Source organism: Spea bombifrons, chromosome 11 (assembly GCF_027358695.1).
Source record: "Spea bombifrons isolate aSpeBom1 chromosome 11, aSpeBom1.2.pri, whole genome shotgun sequence".
Taxonomy (NCBI): domain Eukaryota; kingdom Metazoa; phylum Chordata; class Amphibia; order Anura; family Pelobatidae; genus Spea; species Spea bombifrons.
The window spans coordinates 8,930,261-8,953,409 of NC_071097.1; the positions used below are offsets into that span (position 1 = coordinate 8,930,261).

The window sequence follows — 23,149 nt, forward strand, 5'->3', positions numbered from 1 at the left end:
CTATTTACCAACCAAATAGCTATAAATCATTCTTTTTAAAGCTATATTAAATTGTTCCTTTACGATAATAGAATACCGCAGTATTATTTAAATCCCAAAATAGTGCCTGGGAATAGAATCTTAACTCCTCATCATTCATGTGTGCTGGATAAAGATGACTGGGAAACAAGTATTTTATATTTTTGTATTTTATATAAACACATAGTTACATAGTTATATAGGCTGAAAAAAGACATGTGTCCATCAAGTTCAGCCTTTCCTATATCTGTTAATTTGTTGCTGTTGATCCAAAAGAAGGCAAAACCCCCCAGTTTGGCTCTTTCCAATTTTGCACTAACCAGGGAAAAAAATTCTTCTTGACCCCAAAATGGCAGTCAGATTTCTCCTTGGATCAATAAGCTGTTTCCCCATAATTAAAGATTATATCCCCGAATATTATGTTTTTCCAGGTATCCATCCAGTTGCAGTTTAAACGTCTGTACAGACTCTGGTAAAACTACCTCTGCAGGCAGAGAATTCCAAATCCTTATTGTCCTTACTGTAAAAAACCCTTTCCTCGGCCTTAGACTAAATCTTCTTTTCTTCCAGTCTAAACACGTGACCTTACGCGTGTCCTATGCATAGTCTTGTTTATAAACAGATTTCCACACAATGGTTTGTATTGGCCCCGAATATATTTATATAATGTTATCATATCCCCTCTGAGGCGCCATTTTTCTAAACTAAACAGATTTAAATTTGTTAACCTTTCTTCATAACTATAGTGCTCCATTGCTTTTATTAATTTTGTAGCCCGCCACTGCACCCTTTCTAGTGCTATGATATAGGTGCCCAAAATTGCACAGCATATTCAAGGTGTGGCCTTACCATTGATTTATAAAGGGGCAAAATTATATTTTTATCCTGCGAATTGATGTCCCCTTTTATAAATGACAATACCTTACTGGCCTTAGCAACTGCTGACTGACATTGCACATTGTTGCCTAGTTTCTTGTCTATAACAATACCCAAATCTTTCTCATTTGTCAATAATCTTAACAAATAATCTTTTATGAATATAGCTGCTTTAGCAAATATTTCCTAATTAGTATATCTTCCATGGGAAAATTTAAGGAGTAGAAGCTGCTTATCTCTAGGAATGTAAATTGGAATGGGGGATACATTGTCTTAAAGTTATTTCTTATACCAGAGCGTTTCAGAGGTAAATGATGGAAATACAATGGTGCAAATATGCTAAGAAAAGTAAAACCCACAATTATGATTGGAGAATTTAATTCAACAGGTGGAGAATATGACAAGAAACTCTGTCTTTAAAAGCTTATGTTTTAAACAATTTGGGACTCCCAGACAATTTGAACCGGAAAGACAATTGGAATTTTGGAACAGGTGGAGAATATGACAAGAAACTCTGTCTTTAAAAGCTTAAGTTTTAAACAATTTGGGACTCCCAGACAATTTGAACCAGAAAGACAATTGGAATTTTGGAACATCACAAGATCTTGGCACCATATTTCACTCTCAAAATAACTTTGAGTATCTAACATATATACCATATTGGCTCGAATATAGGCCGCACTTCCCCATTTTAAAGACTTAAAGTGGGGGTGCGGCCTATATTTGGGGTCTATCGCCTGACGCCCGGGACATGCAGTCCCGGGCGCCGGGCAGGCAGCAGGTTAGGATACAGATCCCCCGCAGCGGTGCAGGGGACCTGTATCCTACTCTCGGATGTGCCCAGACAGCCTCCCCTGCTAGCACTTCCCACGGGGGGAGTGCTGGCACGGGAGATTGTCTAAGCGCATCGCGCAGACGTTCACCGGCAGCGGCGATGCGCATAAACAGCCTCCGCTGCCGGCACGTCTGCACGATGTGCTTTAACAATCTTTTTAAAGCACATCTTGCAGACGTGCCGGCAGTGGAGGTTGTTTCTGCTCGCATTGCCGCTGCCGGTGAACGTCTGCGCGAACAATCTTCCTTGCCGGTACTTCCCACAGCGGAAGTGCCGGCACTGGAAGTTGAATAGGTGTTATGTGTAGATGTCCCCCGCCGGCCCCGCAAGACCCTGTGGAGTCTGCACCGGTAAGTCTGGTGGGGGAGTCATCTTGGGGACAGAGTGGCAGCATATCTCGGGGGGGTAGAGTGGCAGGATATCTCGGGGGGGTAGAGTGGCAGCATATCTCGGGGGGTAGAGTGGCAGCATATCTCGGGGGGTAGAGTGGCAGCATATCTCAGGGGGGTAGAGTGGCAGCATATCTCGGGGGTGTACATCTTCGTGGCAACATATCTCGGGGGGGCAGAAACTTTTTTCATTAAAAAAGCACCTAACTTTTAGGATGCGGCCTATATTCGGGTGCGGCTTATATCCGAGCCAATATGGTAATAAACTTTAAGAAAGTTATTTTTCTTTCCTCTTGATTTTTCTACTGAATCTGGATTGATATCTACACGGACCAGCTGGACAACAGCAACAAGTGGTGGTAAATATAATGGTTTTATTATTCTGAATAGAGGTGAATTTTGCCTGCTTCAATATAGATTTCCCTTCTTCTGGGAAATAATATACGGCATTATTGTATGTGACGGCTTGTGAGACTGCAGCTTATAACCCGTAATAATGACAATGATGTAAAAGGTATTTTTACCTGTAACTGAAGTTTGACATTATTTGCATCTATTAGAAATTTAATTAATACTCTTTAGACAGTCTTAAAATATTTTTTAAAATTGTTGTATTAGTAAAACTAATATAGAGAGATAGTGATCTTTTTATTACCGCCCTGATTATTTATATTTTTGGTTTTATTTTGGTTGCTGAGCGGATTGGAAATGAATTGGTTTGAAATTAAATGCCGTTAATATAAGGTGATATAATTTGATCAAGCTGAAATGCTTATACAATGTGCTTTTTCACCTTTTGCATTTTGTGTGTGAGACTCATAAGGTTATGATTCATATTTAATAACTAATCCATAATACACTGTTTTTTATTTGATTAATTTTGACATGTTTTGAAGATATATTTTCTGTGTTATCTTATGCACTGCATGATAAATATAGATATTTTGTATATTGGGTTTTACAATAAATAATATTTTGATTAACTATCGTAATGGTAAAATCTAATTTGAATTATAATTTTTGGCGCGACCTGAAAGGATTTAGGATCAGAGATAAAATATAGGTGTCACGCTCTACCCAGGCTGCAGAGCTGCATGTCTCTGTTTGTTCCTGTCTTGCTACAGTTTTCTTGTCTTGCTGTGGTCCATTTCTGGATTTCTGTATGTTCTGTCCTGAACCTCTGATTCCGCAGACCAGGCTCTGACAACGCAGACGAGGCTCCAAAGTACGTAGTCGCGGCCGTGGGTTTTTTAGCCGTTTTTGGGACTTTCCAGAATCTTCCAGGGGCAAGTGTCTTTACGTCATATCCTACTTGATAAAGACCTCATTGTGAGGTCGAAACGTTGTTGTTCGTCTCTTTCAATAAATCTGCCTGATGGAACCCTTGAGTGCCTGGAGCCTTTTTCTATTTTGATTTACTGGGGAGCTGGCCCTTCCTGGCACAGCTAAGCACCTGAGTTCCTGTGGGGAGTGTGTGCAGATTCCTGATTCTGGTGACTTTACGTCATGGTGTGTCAGAACCCGAGCCGCAGCCACTCACCTGAGTACCGGTGGGTCGGTCCTCTGCCGCGTCCACGCTGATCTGGTTGACGCGCAAGTTTAGCCCCGCCATAATTTTCTCCGTCGCCAGGAGGCTGTCAGCTGTGCGCACTCCCGATGACGTCATCTGCCCGGGAACATTTAAACTCCATCTTCGCTACTGCTCGTTGCTTCATGTATTTTCTCTGCAGTTCCAGTTTCGTGAGTTCCTATTTCCTGATTATTACTTCAGCTTGTTTAAACGGACTTTGCTACTTTTCTGGAGACCAGCAAAATTCGGGGCGCATGTGTACATAGAAAAAAGAAATAATCTGATAGTGTAATATTGTCAAAAACAATAAGATATGTAGAAGGTGTAAAATGCACTCACAAACAGTGCCAGCACAACAGGCTCGTCTGAGGTATGAAGACTGTTCTTTATTCTTTAAAATCTCTAAGAGCATAAAATAAAGAAAACAACCATATGGTGCAGTATCTTCCTTAATAGTATGTGCGCAAGTTAAAAAAGCACTTACAGGATGGTTGAATTCAAGTCGCTATTCAAAATAAATGTCCATTGAAGTGGATCAGGAACATGCAGATCAAAAACTTCTCAACGCGTTTCGCCGCTCACTGGGCTTCCTCAGGAGAAATAAATATCAATTGATGTCATCCGCTATGATAATCCGCAATCGTGGTGAGTAAAAATAGAATAAAACTTGATTGTCGCCGTCCGCTTTAAATGTCCTCCAGAATGCTTTTAGTCACGGTGCATGTTGGGAAAAAACGTCATCACTTCCTTGAGTCGTATCCTAGCAACGGATCAAGCTCCTCACAGTGTCACGGTGTATGTTGGGAAAAAACGTCATCACTTCCTTGCGTCGTATCCTAGCAACGGATCAAGCTCCTCACAGTGTCACGGTGCATGTTGGGAAAAAACGTCATCACTTCCTTGCGTCGTATCCTAGCAACGGATCAAGCTTCTTCTTTCTTCTTCCCTGGATGGGCGTGGTTTACATTCAGATGTTGATGCGTCAATGGTGGGCGTTTTTCGGTCTTCTGTGTATGACGAGGTGTATCCAGGCAACGTATACGCTGAGGCAGTTCTCGGCTTGATCTCTTTTCAGGAGCTGGATGTCGGAGCTTATGGAAAATGATTCTGTGAGCTATATTGGAGATCCAAGCTCATGAAGGTATAAAGGAGGTAAAGGACGGGAAAAAAATATATAATTATGTTCACAGCTCAAAAAACGAGTGAAAAAATAAATGAGAGAGATATAGGTCATATAAGGTAAGTATGTCAGTGTTAGACAGATGTATGAGAGAGATAGATTATCCATGTATGGATAAATAATTTTTTTTTTTTTTTTTTTTTTTTTTATTTATTTTTTTTTTTTTTATAAAAAAAATATATATATATAAAAAAAATAAAAAAATAAAAAAATTCAGTTAACATATGTTAAAAAACTGGAACCAAAAGGATATATATAAGGTACCAAAAAAAATATGTATATAAAGGAGAATATATATATATATATATATACATGTATAAACATATATCTGAGTGGAAGTGTACAAAACATTAGTAAAAGGACAAAGTCGAAGTACAGGGATTGTTTCTTACTGATGATCCAGTTTGAAATATAGTGGAAATAAAATATAATGTGAAGCAAGGCTAGACTCATATAAAAGTAATGATATCCAGATCTGTATTAAGGCCATCTTTTTTGTATGTTTGGAAATTGAAAATCCATTGTGTTTCTTTTTTTGAAAGTGTAGAAATGATGTTGCCTCCTCTCCAGTGTACCGTTACTGAATCTATCCCTATAATTTGAAAATTCGGTAATGAAAAGGAGCTACATGTATTACAGTGTCTGGGGACACTGTGTTTGATGTTGTTGTTACGGATCCCTCCTAAGTGTTCAAGCGCTCTAACCTTCAGTTCTCTCGTAGTTCTGCCAATATATTGCTTTCCACATGTGCATTGTAGCAAATATATAACATTTTTAGTGTTACAGTGTATAAAGTTTTTGATGATGTATTCTTTTCCAGTGTTTGTACAGGTGAATGATGTTGTTTTCTTTGGTTGTGTATAGCAAGTCTTACAGACTTTGCAATGGCCACAACGATGGAAACCAGGAGGTTTTGTGGCAAGAAAATGTTTATTTATTTTTTCTTTTTAGTTTTACTTTTCTGGAGACCTTGACCTCTGCTTATTAACGAGCTTTGCTACTTTTCTGGTGACCTTGGCTTGTTTCCTGGGTTTCGGGCATGATCGCCTAAACAGTGCTCTCTGGATTTTGGCTGCTTCTAGGTCAGTCTGCCTTTTCTTGCATACCGGACTCCCCTTATTTTCATCCTCACATGGTGTTCTATTCTGTGATGCAGGCTTATTTTATGGTGCTGGCCAGATACTTTCTAATGGAGGTCCTCCGCCATTTGGTTCTTGTGTGCTTGGGTGGTTCCTTATCTAATGGGCACCGCCCAAGCACACATGTTGACGCCTACGTTACAAGTTATATAACTATCCTTAACTCATTAACCCTATCATGACTGAGCCCAGGAGTCATAATTAAAATCCTTTACATGGGCCACCCAAGCCTCGTTCCCTTAGCAGATCCTAGTGGGAAAGGGTCAGATGGTGGCCATTACAGATGATGGGCCACCTCTGCTGGCCTCAAGTTGCTCGGAGAATAAGGTCCTCCTGTGTCACACCGGCCTCTTCTGCCTCTCAGGCACTTAAACAGGTAAGTGTGGGAAAGGCACTAGAAAGCAAAGCCTATGCAGAGGTGAAGGAGACTACATGTGTAGGGTTAGTTCGGCTCAAGTTATATCTTGGCTGGATGATGGTAGACGAGGGTTTCCCTGTTCTGAGTAGGTTGTGATGATGGATGTGTCATGCAGAGCCTGTATTGGGCTTATTAAGCTAGACAGATGTGTTTTACAGCCAACAACTTGCCCTCTTAAGCCACACAGATTGACCAACACCTTGTGTTCATGCCATAAATTCATTCAGGTTCAGCATCAGTGACCATTAGCGGTAACTCCCTGTCAGGAACTGGGTCCATACAGACGACTGTAATGACCCAGATCACCCAAAGATGGTGTTCAGGAGTTATTGCGCAGTAGTGGAGTTGGACAGGGTAACTGCACTCACCTGGGTGGGCATCTAGGGTTGTGCAGCCACATGCCAGGGCCCAGACATAGCAGCTGATGTTTTCCAGAACAAAGCAAAACTTGGTGATATCCTGCAGGCACCCTGAAGCAGGCATGAGACATAGCTCTCCAGACGAATGTGCAGGATGCTGCAGGCTGGGAGTAGGAAAGCTAAGCAGAGTAACAGCAGAAACATAGCAAGCAGGGGGGGCAGAGCGAGCAAGGGACTGGGAGACCAAGCAAGAAACATACATGACATACATGTACAGGACACAACAAACGACATGGAACAAGGAACACAAGGGATGGAGTGAGGAGCCACGATCCTCAGACGCTTCTCCTGTAAGCAAGAATAGGATATCTTAACTGGGACATGGGGAGAGGAACCAAGATCCTCAGATAATTGAGGGAAAGGGGGGCAAAGGTTCATAAGATGGGTGGGGCACACCTTATAAAGGAAACAGAGCTGAAGCTAAGAGCAAAACCGAAATCAAGGAATCAGAAGCACAGAACAGAGCATATGGAAATCCATATATATTGTATAATTAGGTTTTTCTGTGTTTCTCCTTGTTTATTTTTACAAACTGTATCGTATACTCTGTGTCTAAGTCACCATTGTTCATATCATTTTTGTACATAAGCAAGGTGACATTCGTCAGATTAAACTACATATTAATCCAGTTTACCTTCCCAGAAAGCTGTAATAAACCACAGTAAGTACACATTACCAAAGCATCCGCTGTAGTCATCTTAAAACATAATTTGGTGGTGACAGCATATTACCAGCCTAGTATGGTTTTTGTGCTGTGCGCAAGGGTTAAGTGAGTGACCAATGGGCTGGTATCGTTAACCCTTGCACGCCCACACCCTATGTGTCTGGTCATTCGATAGCTAACCGTGACAGACGTGAGGGCCTTCACACGGGCATAAAGGCCAACAAGGGCGTGAAAATTGTTGCCAAAACAAAAGTCAGCTGCACTTTTGAAGCAGTGTGCGGCATATGGTATGAGCACTGACAGGCTAACCCCGCCACCCCTTCAACCTCTGCCGCAATGCTGGCAGCACTCATACGTCTTTTTCTCGAAGACAACTTCTGGATATGATGCTGAGCACGTGCACTCAACTTCTTTGGTCGACCATGACAAGGCCTGTTATGAGTGGAAACTGTCCTGTGAAACCACTGTATGGTCCTGCCCACCGTGCTGCACCTCAGTTTCAGGGTCTTGGCAATCTTCTTATAACCTAGACCAACCTTATGCAGAGCAACAATTCTTTTTTTCAGATCCTCAGAGGGTTCTTTGCCATGAGATGCCATGTTGAACTTCCAGTGACCAGTATGAGAGAGTGTGAGAGCGATAACACCAAATTTAACACACCTGCTCCCCATTCACACCTGAGACCTTGTAACACTAACAAGTCACATGACACCGTGGAGGGGAAATGGCTAATTGGGCCCAATTTAGACATTTCCACTTAGGGCTGTACTCACTTTTCTTGCCAAGGTTTAGACATTAATGGCTGTGTGTTCAGTCAATTTGAGGGGACAGCAAATTTACACTGTACACTCACTACTTTACATTGTAGCAGAGTGTCATTTCTTCAGTGTTGTCACATGAAAAGATATAATAAAATATTTACAAAAATGTGAGGGGTGTACTCACTTTTGTGAGCTACTGTATGTCTGTATTAAAAACCCTGCGTGTGACTCTGAATAATCAGTTCTTATACTACACCCTGCATTAAGCTTCAGCTAGTGATTTGGGTGACTGGAGTGTGCCCATATACAGTTCTTGTAAGAGCTAGGAAGCAGCTATTGACGGAGGTACCCAGTCGGGGTCCAGGGCATCGCGTCACAACCTTTTTAACAGTTTGCCTCTATTACAGGAAATATTTATTTGTCTCTCCCTACTCAGTCAAGTTTCTGGCATATTTCACATGAACATGACCTTGGGTTGCTTGGAAAGTAACTATGTTTTCTCTCTTGAGGACTCTTCTTTCTCAGCTGTATAACTTCTAAAGGGAGGGGCAGGCTGGGAGCATAAATACACATAGTGCCAGCTGGGGATGATACACAAGGGGGCAAAAACACAAAAGGTGGGTTCAACAACAAAGCAGTATGGAATTTTTTTTATTGTTGTCGCTTAGCCTATCAGGATGTGGGTGTCGGTGTGGCAGAGCATGTCCTGGTGTGAGTGTTTGGGTGTTAGTATGGCAGAGCCTGTTCTGGTGTGTGTGTGTTGGTGTGGCAGAGCCTGTCCTGGTGTGTGTGTTTGGTCATCTGTTTCCTAGCACTTTACTTACTGTAGGAATAAATTGAACTTTAATTTTTACTTATCCAGAGATAAAACACCCTCCTAAATTTGTAGTCACTTTAGAGGACAAAACATTCTAGGCCCAGAAATCAGTGAGAGGAAAAGGTTTTGTGTTATTTACTCTGTTTCAGTCAGCATATTTTATCACAAAGGATTAGCACTAAATTGCAGCTTCAGGCGTGCCAGATATGATGATGTACTGATGTACTTCCAATCCCATCAAATAATATTATATCCTTTATTATCTACCTAGCCTTGATGACTCCTTTATCCAGTACACATAGATGCCACTTAGTTAAAATGCTCATCAAAATCCTCCGCACCAAATGGACAAAATGTGAGAAATAATGTATATATAATACAATCACTTCATAAACACATACCAAATGCCTTGCATATATATGATGAAAATATGCTTATAAAATACCATTTACCATTTACCAATTTTACTATTTACCAATTAAAAAAATGCCCCTGGATTCAAATTTAAAAATCTGGTCACCTTATTTTACTATCATCTAAGTTGGCCTCTCTGAGGTGTTTTTACTGAAACCATTTCATGTGCTGACAGGAATACACTTGCCTGGGTTTATTTACATAGTTAATGCATCTTGGAAAGATATTTCCTGGCTAGGTATGGCTTAACAAAACCAAACATTACTCTCCATGTCTCAGGCTGTGAATTGTCCTGGTCTTTTCACAGTTTTATGAAACAAAGTTAACCCTTTATGCCTCAGGGAACCTACTGTGAGTTAAAAATCAGTTTGAGCACATAGCATGTTACAGCACAGGACATTGTTGAATAACATTTACATTTTCTCCCCAAAGCATAATTAATGCTAATCCCGATTTTCACTGGGAAAATCAGAACAAGAGTTCTTAGCAAGTTTCCAAAAAATCCTATATAGTTTAGCAGTTGGTTGGCTAGTAAAGTGGAAGGAAGCTCACTGACACACTCCAACCAACTAAACTCACACTCCTATGATGAAATCCTGGATTTGGATCTCTTAACTTTCTGGTGTGCCCTACATGATGATTAACATGAAGAGAAAAATGCTTACATGCTTTCACGAACACACTTCAGGGCATTTGGGCTTTGGTTACATGTTAACTTAATTCTGACAACAGGGTGTTGATGCCTTCCAGGTGTTTGTTATTACAGTGCTTGAAAACTTTTTGTTCAATGTATTATTATTGACATAAGTGTATACTTACTAAGCTATTAGATACCTTTCAGCAATGGTTAGCAATGTATGCCCTTGATTAGCATGCCCCCCCCAACTGTCCCTTGTGGGCAGTCCCGATTTTGGGACTCTGTCCCGCTATTCCTATCTCTATCCCGCTTTGCAGGGGCAGAGGAACAGTGAATGTGAAGACAAAACAACCTAAATTCCACGTGTAGATGCAATATAATATAGATAAAATGAAATAAAAAGTATTAATACTCCCCAATTACAAGCAGCTTCCAATAACACTCTTCCTCAAAGTGTTGAACAACACAAACGATAAACCATGGAGCGCATTTATATGGGGAAAAAATAAACAACAATAATAGTGCAATATGTAAACACCAAAATAAAAAATAAATAGGGTATCAGATCCACTCACAAACAGGCTGGATAAAATAGGCCCGTCAAGGATTCAGTAGAATTTAATGGCTTCTAAAATTTATAAAAACAAGGAAACCAGGAATGGTGCAGTATTATCACAAGCATGGACCAAGAAGTCTGGATACACTTACAGTTGGAAGTGGCACAACTATAAGAAAAATAGTGTGCAAAAGCGCAATGTAAACAAACACTGTCCCAAATCAGCTGGTTTAGCGGTCTGCAGTTCTCTCAACGCGTTTCGCCAATTGCTCGTTGGCTTCTTCAGGAGAAAAATCAAGTCAAATGCTGTGTGTGTTCATCGAAAATAATCAGTTCCGTTTATGCTCATTGTTCGGCTTAAATAGATGGAAACTTCCAGATTTCAGTTGCGTCGCGTCATCACCTATGTCGTACGGCGGCCCGTCATCGCATAGAATCGCCATTGCCGTAATATACGGCGTTGCGTCATCGCGTACAACGTGGGGGATGAAGATATACAGCTATCCCCTCGGAGATAGTATAAAAAGAGACGGCACATCTCGGACTCGTCCGGGCGTCTTTTGATCATTTCGCTCTCCGGTTGTTTCCACCTACAACTCCACCACTTATAGTTAGAAACGTGTGGTGAAAAATTTGTGAGAGGAGGGGTCATTTACCTTCTCGATCTCTATGAGCACATACACATATACATATATAATACAGTTGTAACTGTGTTCTACAAGAATGAAAAAATATAAAAACAGGGTACTTAGCTTTTTAACCCTCTATTCATTCCTCGGAACAAATATGTGGTAGCTTCCCCATGGACTCTTCCTTCAAAAAGCCCCTTATAACAGGTATATGGATAAAACAGAACAAATTCTGGGGATACAGCTTTAAAAATACTCTGTAAAAAGAATAAAAACCACAAATGGTGCAATAATGTTTAAAAGGTTTAAAACAGCCCCCACTAAAAAAATTGGAAGAAAAAAATAATGTCGTAATCAAAGAAGCGGATAAAGGAGGTGGAATTGTGTTGATGACAAAAGATTATTATTTTAAAGAAGCGTATCGTATATTGGATGACACACACACATACCTCAAATTGGACAATGACCCCACAAATGATTTTCAGAATGTTTTAAAAGAACTTTTGAGAAATGCTGTGGATGACGACATCATCTCGGAAAAAAATTACCAGTTTTTATTTAAAGAATTTCCTATCACGCCGATTTTCTATTTCATTCCCAAAATTCACAAGAATTTACCTACACCCCCAGGACGTCCAATAATAAGTGGCACAGATTCCATTACAAGTAACTTATCAGCTGTTATAGATTGTTTTTTACAAAAATATGCGCAACAATCGCTGTCTTACATAAAAGATACGGCGGAGATTTTGAAAGAAATGGAGAATATAGAATGGCAAGAAGGTTTTAAATGGGCCACTTTGGATGTAACACAACCTTTTGTGTTATTAAACACAACCTGGGGTTACAAGCGGTTAATAAATTTTTGGAGAATGATGATGACATTTCCGTCAATTTTAAAGGATTTTTATTGGATTGTATTGAATTCATTTTAAACCACAACTATTTTTATTTTGACGGTAAATATTTTTTACAGACCACTGGCACCGCCATGGGGACCAAGTTTGCCCCCAGCTATGCCAATATCTTTATGAGACATTGGGAAGATGACTATGTTTGGTCTGAACATGGCTGGAGGGACAACTTGGTCCTCTGGCGTAGATATATTGATGATGTCATTCTTATTTGGAATGGGTCGGAAGACGATTTTATTGATTATGTGAATTTTTTAAATTCTAATGATGCCAATTTGTCTTTTACCCTTAACATTAAATCAAAGTGTTTTTTTAAAAAAAACAGATGGCAATGGCTATGTTCATATAAAAAGTTGCCATCATAAGCCCTGGCTCAGAGGCATTGCAAAAGGACAACTTGCCCGGGTCAGGCGAAATTGCACCAATGAAAGTGACTATAGAAGACAGGCCAATCATATTAAAACAAAATTGATTGAAAAAGCTTACAATAAAAATTAAAAGAATTTTAAAAATTTAAAGAATGATGGCAAAGAAAGATAGAAATTTACTCTTAACCTCAAATAAAATCAAACAAGACCATAACTCTAAATTTGGTTATGCCTTTATCACTGAATTTAACACAGAATATAACAAAGTAGGAAAAAATTTAAAAAAACATTGGCCAATCCTGTTGAGGGATCCTATTTTAGGAACCATTTTACCAGAGAAACCCCCAATTGTTTTAAGGAAAACAAGAAACCTAAAAAATATTTTAGCACCCAGTTATGTGACAAAGGAGAAAAAAAAGGAGAATAATTTGCACCGAGATGGTTTTAACTATTGTTGTAGATGTAAAGCTTGTAATTTGAAAGGTGTCCAAATAATTAAAAGCTTTACAAGTACTTCCACAGGGGAGAATTGTGTGATAAAATCACATATAGATTGCAATACAGAATTTGTAGTGTATTTACTGCAATGCCCCTGTGGTAAACAATATATAGGAAAAACAAAAAGAAAGTTAAAAGTAAGAATTTTGGAACACCTTAACAATATCAGAAAAAAAGTTAATAACCACTCTGTACCAGTACATTGTGCAAGTTGTCCCAAATTCAATTTTAAAGACTTCGTTTTTATTGGTATTGAAATAGTCAAGGCACATTGGAGGGGAGGAGATAGGAATAAAAAATTAATACAACGAGAGTCATACTGGATCCATAAATTGGAGACCATGGAACCAAGGGGTTTAAATGCGGAGATTGACATAGTAAGTTTTTTTGTAAAAACTTAATTAAGTATACACATATAAATATAAACAAACATACACTTTTCGTATATCAATAGTAATTATATACACTGTGATATACAACATCTATATAGTTCTAAATAATTTAGTTTAATAAAACGTAATGTAAATAGTTAAAAAATAACACACTTTATTTTAAACGATATAATGTGCACCCAGCACAATACACAATTTATATTTATTTAATTATATTTATGTATTTATATATCATACAAATAAAATATTTATTCACATTTTTTAATTCACATATAATATATACATTAACACTTAGTACAGCACGTATTTAACACATAAGTATACATACTTATTTTTTCTTTTTTATTTATAAATAGTATATATATTAGCATATATATTATATTAATTTAGAATATATATAATTAATTATTATATATTCACGCACCAATGGTAATCACAATGTAACTCACACACATAATATTAATGTAGTTGTACACAACACATTATTTACATTTTCACTCACACTAATTATTTTACCGGTAACTCACTATTAAATACAGGACTATATTAACATGTAACATCTATATGCAACATCTACATACAAACCTGGTTTATATTTTTTATATATGTATATACATTGTGTGACAGTGTGAACCCCAGGGAGATGATCAGCATGGTGTCTGAGTACAGCTGCTATGCAGAGTATACGTATGGGTCCCTGGGGTGGAGCAATTGGAGAGCAGGGTGGGCCAATGCTCCATTTCCCCATTTTGTGGAAACTCCATGCCGGGTTTTCCATGAGGCAAGAAGTCCACAGGATCTGGTCCGGGATTTCTATGAGGCTGACATCAGGCACAGGTGCTGGACATTAAAAACCCCTGGAGCCTGATACTCAGAGAGACTGTTGGGGGAAGAGGAAGTTCCCTGTGCTCCCAGGGCAAGGAGAGGCCCTGAAGAAGACCAGCCCTGAGCCAAGTGAGGCAATACCTGCCTGGACATTTTGTGTGCTGTCTGGGGGAGGTTTTCCAGAGCCTGGCGTAGCTGGGTCTGGCTGGGAGGTTGAGTTAGTGGGTGATTAGGCTGGTCAGTTTAGACCAGCATAGTTAAGTTAGAGAGGGCTCCAATTGGGAGCTAGGTTTTCGTTTTATGATTTGGTTTTGGGGTTTGAGCGATTAAAAATAAAGCGCTATTTTGTTCAAAGCTGCTGTTCCTGACTCTGATTGCCCTAGAGGACTGTGCTTAGGACCCCTAAAAAGTGACATGTGTGGCCCTCATGCTACAGGGTTTGTCACATATGGTGGAGAATGCGGGCAAAGCACTGCTATGGTCTGTGGGCAGAAAGCAGGAACCAAGTGAACAACTGAGTGGATGCTGGTGACGAGTGCTACACTGGATCCAGGAACCCCAAGTGTTGTGCGGCCTGAAGCTACCAAGCTGCAGTGGATGTGCCAGAAGTTATTACAGCTTAACCCAGAGGATTGAGTGGAAACTCTGCAAAGACTGTTGCATGGTACGTGCCCTTTTGTATTGCTGGCTGAAATACATATGCTTATGGAGGATGATCCGGATGTGAAGTTTCTACTTGCGGGATCAAAGTATTGCGTATCTGTGAAACCTGCAAAACAAAAGCATTTTGTCTCTATGGCCTGCTGGTAATTACTTGATTGCATACTGCAGAGGGGGTGATTAAAGACTCTGGGATTTGTGTATTGCACTGACTGTTGGTCTAATGCAAGATGAGAAAAGGACCACAAAGCAGAAATAAAATGTCCTTTCCATGTTTCACTCGCCAGCCAACCTGCAGTGGATATGTGGAACCACTGAAACTGGCACAAAAGGCATATATAAACTGTGCAGGGTCCTGTGTTGAGGCTCAGGAGTTAAAGGAGGAAATTGAATCCTTAAAGTGGCTGCACCAGGGTGAAGTCTCTGATTTGAACTTGCAGCTGAAAGAAGTAACCGATAAACTAGATGCTATCAAACAGAGAGACTATGAAATTAAGAGACTGACAGAGTTGAATGTTTGCTATGAAAAACTGAGTCGTGGTGACTGTAACAATGTGGCATGGACTACCAAGCTCAGGAAAGTGGAAGCTATGCCAAGAGATGAGCTGAATCAGTATGTGATTGAGCAGTCAGAGTATGTTGGGAAACAGATCTGCAAGAACAAAAAGCTGACTGATGAGTGTATGCTAAAAGAACATGAATTAATAGAGGTTAAAAAACAAGCAGCACAATTACAGGCGGAATTGCACCTAACTATTGGCCAGCTTGAGAGAGAGAATCTCACTTTGCAAAATGAAGTGGCTGCTTCTAGAGAAAAGCATGATGTTGACACGTCAGCAAAACTTCAAGAGATGCAACAGTTGCAGGAACAAAAGCTGGTGGCTGAAAAACGTCTCGCAGAGGTGTCCCAGAAAGGTAAAGAGGACGCGGAGCGTGTATTTAGGCTCCTTTCTGAGAATAGCAGTGTGAATTTAACACTTGCAGTTGAGCGTCTAGAAAAAGTAAAGCTGCAGGAGACCGTAAAAGAACTGCAAGATGAAATCCAGGCCTTGTTTAAAGCCAGTAAAGAGAACACTGAACTTCATAAGGCCAACATAGCACTAAAAGACAAGTATTTCCAGAAAAAGGCGGAACTGGAATCGTGCAAGGATCAGCTACAGGCCAGAGAAGGCCAGCTAAAGCAAATGGAGGCAGTTATGCTTCTAAAAGAGGAGGAGTTAGCATTGGCTATCCGCTCCAGAGATCAGGCTTTAAGGGAAAGAGATATGGTCCAATGTAAGCTGGAAGCAATACTGACTAATACAGAGCGGGACAGGCAAACATTATTGATGCAGCTTGCTGATATCCAGGCTGAGAGAGACAAAATGGCAGAGAGTCTGGAGACCGCCCAGGCTTCGAATGTAAAGCTTCAACATGTTGGGCTTGAACTGGATAAAGATAATAACTTCCTCAGGTATCAACTGGAAATATCAACCTTAGAGCTGAGAGAGGTGAAAGCAACCCTTGAGGAACAAAGGGTTACTGCAGTAGAAAAACATGGACTACTACAACTCCAGTTAGATGAACTGGGTATACAGCTAGCTGAAGAAAGGGAGGCCAAGCTAGCTCTACAGAAACAGATTAAGGTCCAAGAGGAAATGGACACAGTATCTGAAACGTCACAAATTGTACAAGCAGCAGGTGAGCAGCCACAGTACGATACAAGATGTCTGGAGAAAAAGACTGTTGTTAAGAATGCCATTAAATGTAAGCTTTATGGGTTAAGTGACGGAGGGACTATTCATGGTGCTGAAAGTACGGGCCAACTAGTAGAGCAACATGGCAGTAAGCTGCTCCAGGGAGCAGGTGGTCCCAGTTCCAGTAGAAACTCTACTTCACAGATGGAACCTTCTACAGGCGACAGTAAGGTACACCGTTTACATGCATCTAGGGTAAATGACCATAAACATGGGCTTCGCATCAAATGGAGTGATGGTGAACAAGCTACAGGGAAACAGCTTGAAGATGGTGTGCGCTTGGCTGTATCGTGTAGACCACACAGGGTAGACCTTCTTAATGGGCAAGCTACGATGGTCTTCATTTGTACAGAGAAGCGACGTGGCTGTGCAAAGTGTTACCCATTCACTGATCATTGCAGAAACCCAGAAGGGCATATGGATACTAGGAGAAAGTATCCACTACCGGGCCACATTTATGGTGTGTGGAAAGGAAAGCCCCCTGATGCCAACCTAAGAGGGAAGTCATCAGCAGAGCTGCTTAGTCCCATGGTCGCTCAGCCCCATGGTTCTGAGCTGGTGGGGAGGATATGTGACAGTGTGAACCCCAGGGAGATGATCAGCATGGTGTCTGAGTACAGCTGCTATGCAGAGTATACGTATGGGTCCCTGGGGTGGAGCAATTGGAGAGCAGGGTGGGCCAATGCTCCATTTCCCCATTTTGTGGAAACTCCATGCCGGGTTTTCCATGAGGCAAGAAGTCCACAGGATCTGGTCCGGGATTTCTATGAGGCTGACATCAGGCACAGGTGCTGGACATTAAAAACCCCTGGAGCCTGATACTCAGAGAGACTGTTGGGGGAAGAGGAAGTTCCCTGTGCTCCCAGGGCAAGGAGAGGCCCTGAAGAAGACCAGCCCTGAGCCAAGTGAGGCAATACCTGCCTGGACATTTTGTGTGCTGTCTGGGGGAGGTTTTCCAGAGCCTGGCGTAGCTGGGTCTGGCTGGGAGGTTGAGTTAGTGGGTGATTAGGCTGGTCAGTTTAGACCAGCATAGTTAAGTTAGAGAGGGCTCCAATTGGGAGCTAGGTTTTCGTTTTATGATTTGGTTTTGGGGTTTGAGCGATTAAAAATAAAGCGCTATTTTGTTCAAAGCTGCTGTTCCTGACTCTGATTGCCCTAGAGGACTGTGCTTAGGACCCCTAAAAAGTGACATGTGTGGCCCTCATGCTACAGGGTTTGTCACAATTGTAATAGTGTAGATACTTATTTCTGAATGAAGCAATGAATTTTCTATGTCAAGAACTAATAGTGGTTAACCTTAAAATATCCAGGGATGGTTAGGTAATTTAGTTAAATTTCCGTATCTGGATATTTGCAAAAGCTATAAATAACCTGCATATGTATTATAGGATGTATATTATTATTTCTTTCTCCTTTATTTTAGATTTTAGTATTGTGCAAACAATAAACTATTTAAACTGGACTTTGCAATAAAAAAGACGGCATTCAGAAATAATGGACACTACCTTGGAACATATTTTGGAACGCAAAGGGTTACTACCTGGAAACAAGAAAATTTGTGTTCATCTAATTCAGGCATGTCCAAAGTCCGGCCCGCGGGCCGTTCCGGACTGATACGGCCCCCCAAGTGAGCACCGGGACTTGGCGTCATCAGCCGGCGCAGGGAGAAGGAAAGCGCCAGATTTGGGCATCCACCGGGTACTTACCAAGCCGGAGGTTCCCACGAAGCCACCAATCTCTAGGGGAGGGGCGAGTGAAGAAGCCGCCTCCCCTGGGCCGGTCTTCAGGGCCGCGCCGAGGTAGGTGGAAGATCGTGATCTCCCCCAACTAGCCCTGATCAGCAGGGCTGGTTGGGGAGATCACGACCTCCCTCTAACTAGCCCGACATTAGGGAGCTCGAGGTCTGGCACTTCAGACCTCGGCTTCCCTGCTCCCTAATCACTACGCGACGGTTATTGATGCCGAGCGCAGGTCCCGGCGCTCGGCATCAATTGCCGGCGCGTAGTGATGAGGGAGCAGGGAAGCTGAGGTCTGAAGTGCCAGACCTCGCGCTCCCACAACTGGATGGAAGAAAGAAGACAGAAGATAAGGTAAGAGATGGGGAGAAAGGGGTGTGAGTGCAGTGTATGTATGTTGGTGTGATATGGTCAGTGTATTTGTAAGCTGGTGTGTGTATGTATGTATGTATATATATATATATATATATGTATATGTATATATATATATATATGTGTATATATATATATATATATATATATATATATATATATATATATATATAATGTGTGTGTGTGTATATGTATATATATATGTGTATATGTATATATATATATATGTGTGTGTGTGTGTGTGTGTATATGTGTATATATATGTATATATATATATATATATATATATATATATATATATATATATATATATATATATATGTATATGTGTATATATATATATTGTGACACAAGGTCTGGTAAAGTGGTAGATGGCAGGTATATTAGACCAGCCTTGGTCAATAGTAGTCTGCCTTAACATATGTCCCAGGGAAAGATGTTTGACTACAAACTGCACTACTGGCAGTTTGCAAAACATGGTAAGGGTCCCTGGGGCGGAGCATCTGGAAGAGCAGGGTGGGCCAGTGCTCCAACAGCACTAATTGCTGTATTGATCCAGTCCAGAGTGTGCATTCTGGACAGGAGCTCCACAGGTGTGGACTAAGTAGCAGCTCACCTGTGGCTGATTAATTAGCAGGCAGAAGGTAAAAGGGTTTGAGCCTGATTCAGAGAGGAAGCCACTGTTATGCCAGCTAGGAGAGCTGATAAACTGAGGGGTGGTTTCTCTCTGTAAAGCCATATTGATGGTAAATTGTGACCTGTTTTGTTCTAAGCGAAGACTGTTATTCTGCTTACAACTGCTGCTGTTTGTTCCTTGAAAATAAACATTGAAGCTGAGCTGGATGTGTCCTGGACTTCATTTACCCTAGAAGACTGTGGTTACAGCCAAGATCCTTGACAAAAGTCCCAAGGAAAAGGGAGGCTTGTCACATATGGTGGAGAATGCGGGCATCCACGTAAGTCTGTGGGTAGAAGTCAGTTACAGCTCAACATGGAGGATATTATCAAGGCGTTGATCCAATCCACCACTGTGCAACAGGAGGCTAACAGGAGAGCTACAGAAAACAGTGCAGTTCTGCAGCAATTGGTACTGACCCAGGCAGAGAATGCTAAACTCCTGGCCAAAGCACAAATAGAAAGCACTGAAACCTTAGTGCAACAGATTGCAGTGGCACAACTTGAGGCATTTAAAGTAACCCGTGAAGAGCAGCAAAATGCTACCCGTGTGCTACAGCAGGAGATCCAAGCTATTTCTGAAAAGCTGGACTTGGACCCTGAGGCGAGATCCCCAGGACCAAAGATGATTCGGGCAAGCCACTACCTCCAAAAGATGACTGCATCAGATGATGTTGAAGCCTACCTTCTGGCATTTGAACGCACAGCAGAGAGAGAGAAGTGGCCGGCTACCGAGTGGGCAAGTGTACTGGCACCGTTCCTGAGCGGAGAGCCGCAGAAGGCTTACTATGACCTAGAGCCTGCAGAAGCAAGCGACTACCCAAAATTGAAAGCTGAGATCCTGGCACGTCTAGGGGTAACCTCTGCAGTACGTGCCCAAAGATTCCACTCATGGGCATTTTCCCAGGACAAAGCTGCAAGATCCCAAATGTTTGATCTCATACATCTGGCCCGGAAATGGTTACAACCTGAAGTCAATTCACCTAGCCACATTGTGGAAATCCTAGTGATGGATCGATTTTTGCGTGGTTTACCAGCAGCCCTGCGTCGGTGGGTCAGCCAGAGTGATCCACATACAGCGGATCAGCTAATTGCCTTGGTGGAAAGATATGTGGCTGCAGGAGAACTGTTAAGCCCTGCTTCACCAGATAAACCCCGAAATTCTAAGGTCAAGGATTCTGCAAGACTTGGTAAGACTGTTCTGGGTTTAAGGGGGGCTGAAGAACTGCAGCTATATTCTCAGGACACCAGGGACAATACTCCAGGACTCAGAGGGTTAACCAGACGTAATAGGCCTGGGAGAGGAACTAATTGGGGGTCAGACTATGTTGTGAAGTGCTTTAGATGCAATGAGGCTGGTCATATGGCTAAGGAATGCCCCTTGAAGGATGAACCTATGGAGTGCAATATGGGTGAAAATGAGGGAATGCATTCATTTTTGTTTAATTGTGTTGCGTCTATTAACAATGACTATGATAACCCTTATTGGTGCTATGTTAATGTGAATGGAAAAATGTCTAAAGCATTACTTGATTCAGGCAGTATGGTCACATTAATAGCAGAATCTGTAATACCCTATGTGAAGTCTGATCATGTGCAAAAGGTGGGAATTATCTGTGTTCATGGGGATAAGAGAGAGTATCCCACAGCAGAGGTAGATATTGGAACCCCGTATGGTTCTCTAAAATACAGAGTGGGTGTAGTACCCAGACTATCCCAGCAGGTGGTAATAGGTAGAGATTTTCCCCATTTTCTAGAATTATGGGCCTCTGCAGAAAAGAAAGGCCAAAGCTCATCAGAATTTAACCAAGCTGATGAGGATTATGCGTTTCCTTTTGCCAATACCGAATTGGATTTTGACCAACGGGAGAGACACCAGGGCAAATCTTACTACCCTAAACCAGTACTAGTGGGGGATAACCCAGTACAAACTAGTGAGGAGCCGGCTAATACTGCAGAGAATGATGAATTATTAGACATAGGGATCAGTCCTGGTAACTTTAAAAGCGCCCAGTGGGAAGATCCCACTTTAGTTGCAGCCCGAAACAATATAAGGGTTGTAAATGGGGTTGCTGCTCAGCCAGGAGAAGCACTGTCATTCCCTTATTTTGAAACGTTAAATGACCTAATCTACCGTGTAGAAAAGAAAGCTGCAGATACTATTAAGCAGCTGTTGGTTCCACAGGCTTTCCGTAATATAGTGTTGAAGTTGGCTCACAGCCACATACTAGGAGGACACCTTGGAGTTGAGAAAACCAGAGAGAGAGTCCTTAAACGTTTTTACTGGCCTGGAGTGCTTGCTGCTATAGCAAACTATTGCTCTTCATGCCCTGAATGCCAGCACAGGGCCCCGTTCAAGGCTTTTCGTAGTCCACTAGTTCCCCTACCTATCATAGATGTGCCCTTTGAAAGGATCGCTATGGACTTAGTAGGGCCACTGATAAAATCCGCTAGAGGGCATCAGTATATACTAGTCGTTCTGGACTATGCAACGCGATACCCTGAAGCCATACCCTTACGTAATTCTTCTGCAAAGTCAATAGCAAAGGAGCTAATGCTGATGTTTAGCAGAGTGGGTATCCCCAAAGAAATCCTGACGGACCAGGGGACCCCTTTTATGTCCAGGGTCACCAAAGAGCTATGCAGATTCCTGCAGGTTAAACACCTTAAGACCTCAGTATATCACCCACAGACTGATGGTTTAGTAGAAAGGTTTAATAAAACCCTTAAGAGTATGTTACGTAAAGTAATTGACACTGACGGGAAAAACTGGGACTTTTTATTGCCATATCTAATGTTCTCCATTAGGGAAGTTCCGCAGGCCTCCACGGGCTTCTCTCCTTTTGAATTGTTGTATGGGAGGCATCCCCGTGGAATGCTGGATATAGCTAAAGAGACCTGGGAGCAGGAGAGCACACCCCACCGGAGTGTAATTGAGCACATAGCTCAAATGCAGGATAGAATGGCTACTATTCTACCTATTGTCAGGGAACACATGCAGAAAGCTCAGCAGGCTCAGAAAAACAGTTATAATCGTAATGCTCGAATCAGAGTGTTTCAGCCTGGAGACAGGGTATTGGTACTGGTCCCTACAGTAGAGAATAAGTTCCTGGCAACTTGGCATGGACCATACGAGATAATTGAGAAAGTGAGTGACGTCAATTATAAAGTTAGGCAACCAGGTAGAAGAAAGCCTGAGCAGTTGTATCACGTAAATCTGCTGAAACCTTGGAAAGACAGAGAGGTCTTGGTGGCTTTAAAGCCTTCAGAGCCTCCTAAGGCCGAGCCAGAGGTAAATATAGCCGAGACGCTATCTATGCATCAGAAGCAAGAGGTCAGGGATTTTATCAGAAGAAATAAGGATGTTTTCTCTGTAGTCCCAGGGAAGACTAATGTTATCAAACATGACATAGTGACAGAACCAGGGAAGAGGGTTAATCTCAAACCCTATAGAATACCTGAGGCCCGGCGGGAGGCTATAAACTTAGAGGTCGAAAGAATGCTAAAACTTGGAGTCATTGAGGAATCCCAGAGTGACTGGAGCAGTCCTATTGTATTGGTGCCAAAACCTGATGGCACATGGAGATTCTGTAATGACTATCGGAAGTTGAATGGCATCTCAAAATTTGACGCCTACCCAATGCCAAGAGT

General features: G+C 41.5%; 2 long non-coding RNA genes across 2 annotated transcripts in view; both read left to right on the forward strand.

The window, feature by feature from the left end:
• The window catches only part of LOC128469323 (uncharacterized), a 173,484-nt gene that overhangs the window by 41,926 nt on the left and 108,409 nt on the right, over nt 1-23,149 (forward strand). The gene's annotated exons all lie outside the window — the stretch shown is intronic.
• On the forward strand, nt 14,404-14,825 carry LOC128469321 (uncharacterized). Its single transcript, XR_008345933.1, has 2 exons — nt 14,404-14,735; nt 14,777-14,825. It is a non-coding gene; the product is annotated as an uncharacterized LOC128469321 (long non-coding RNA).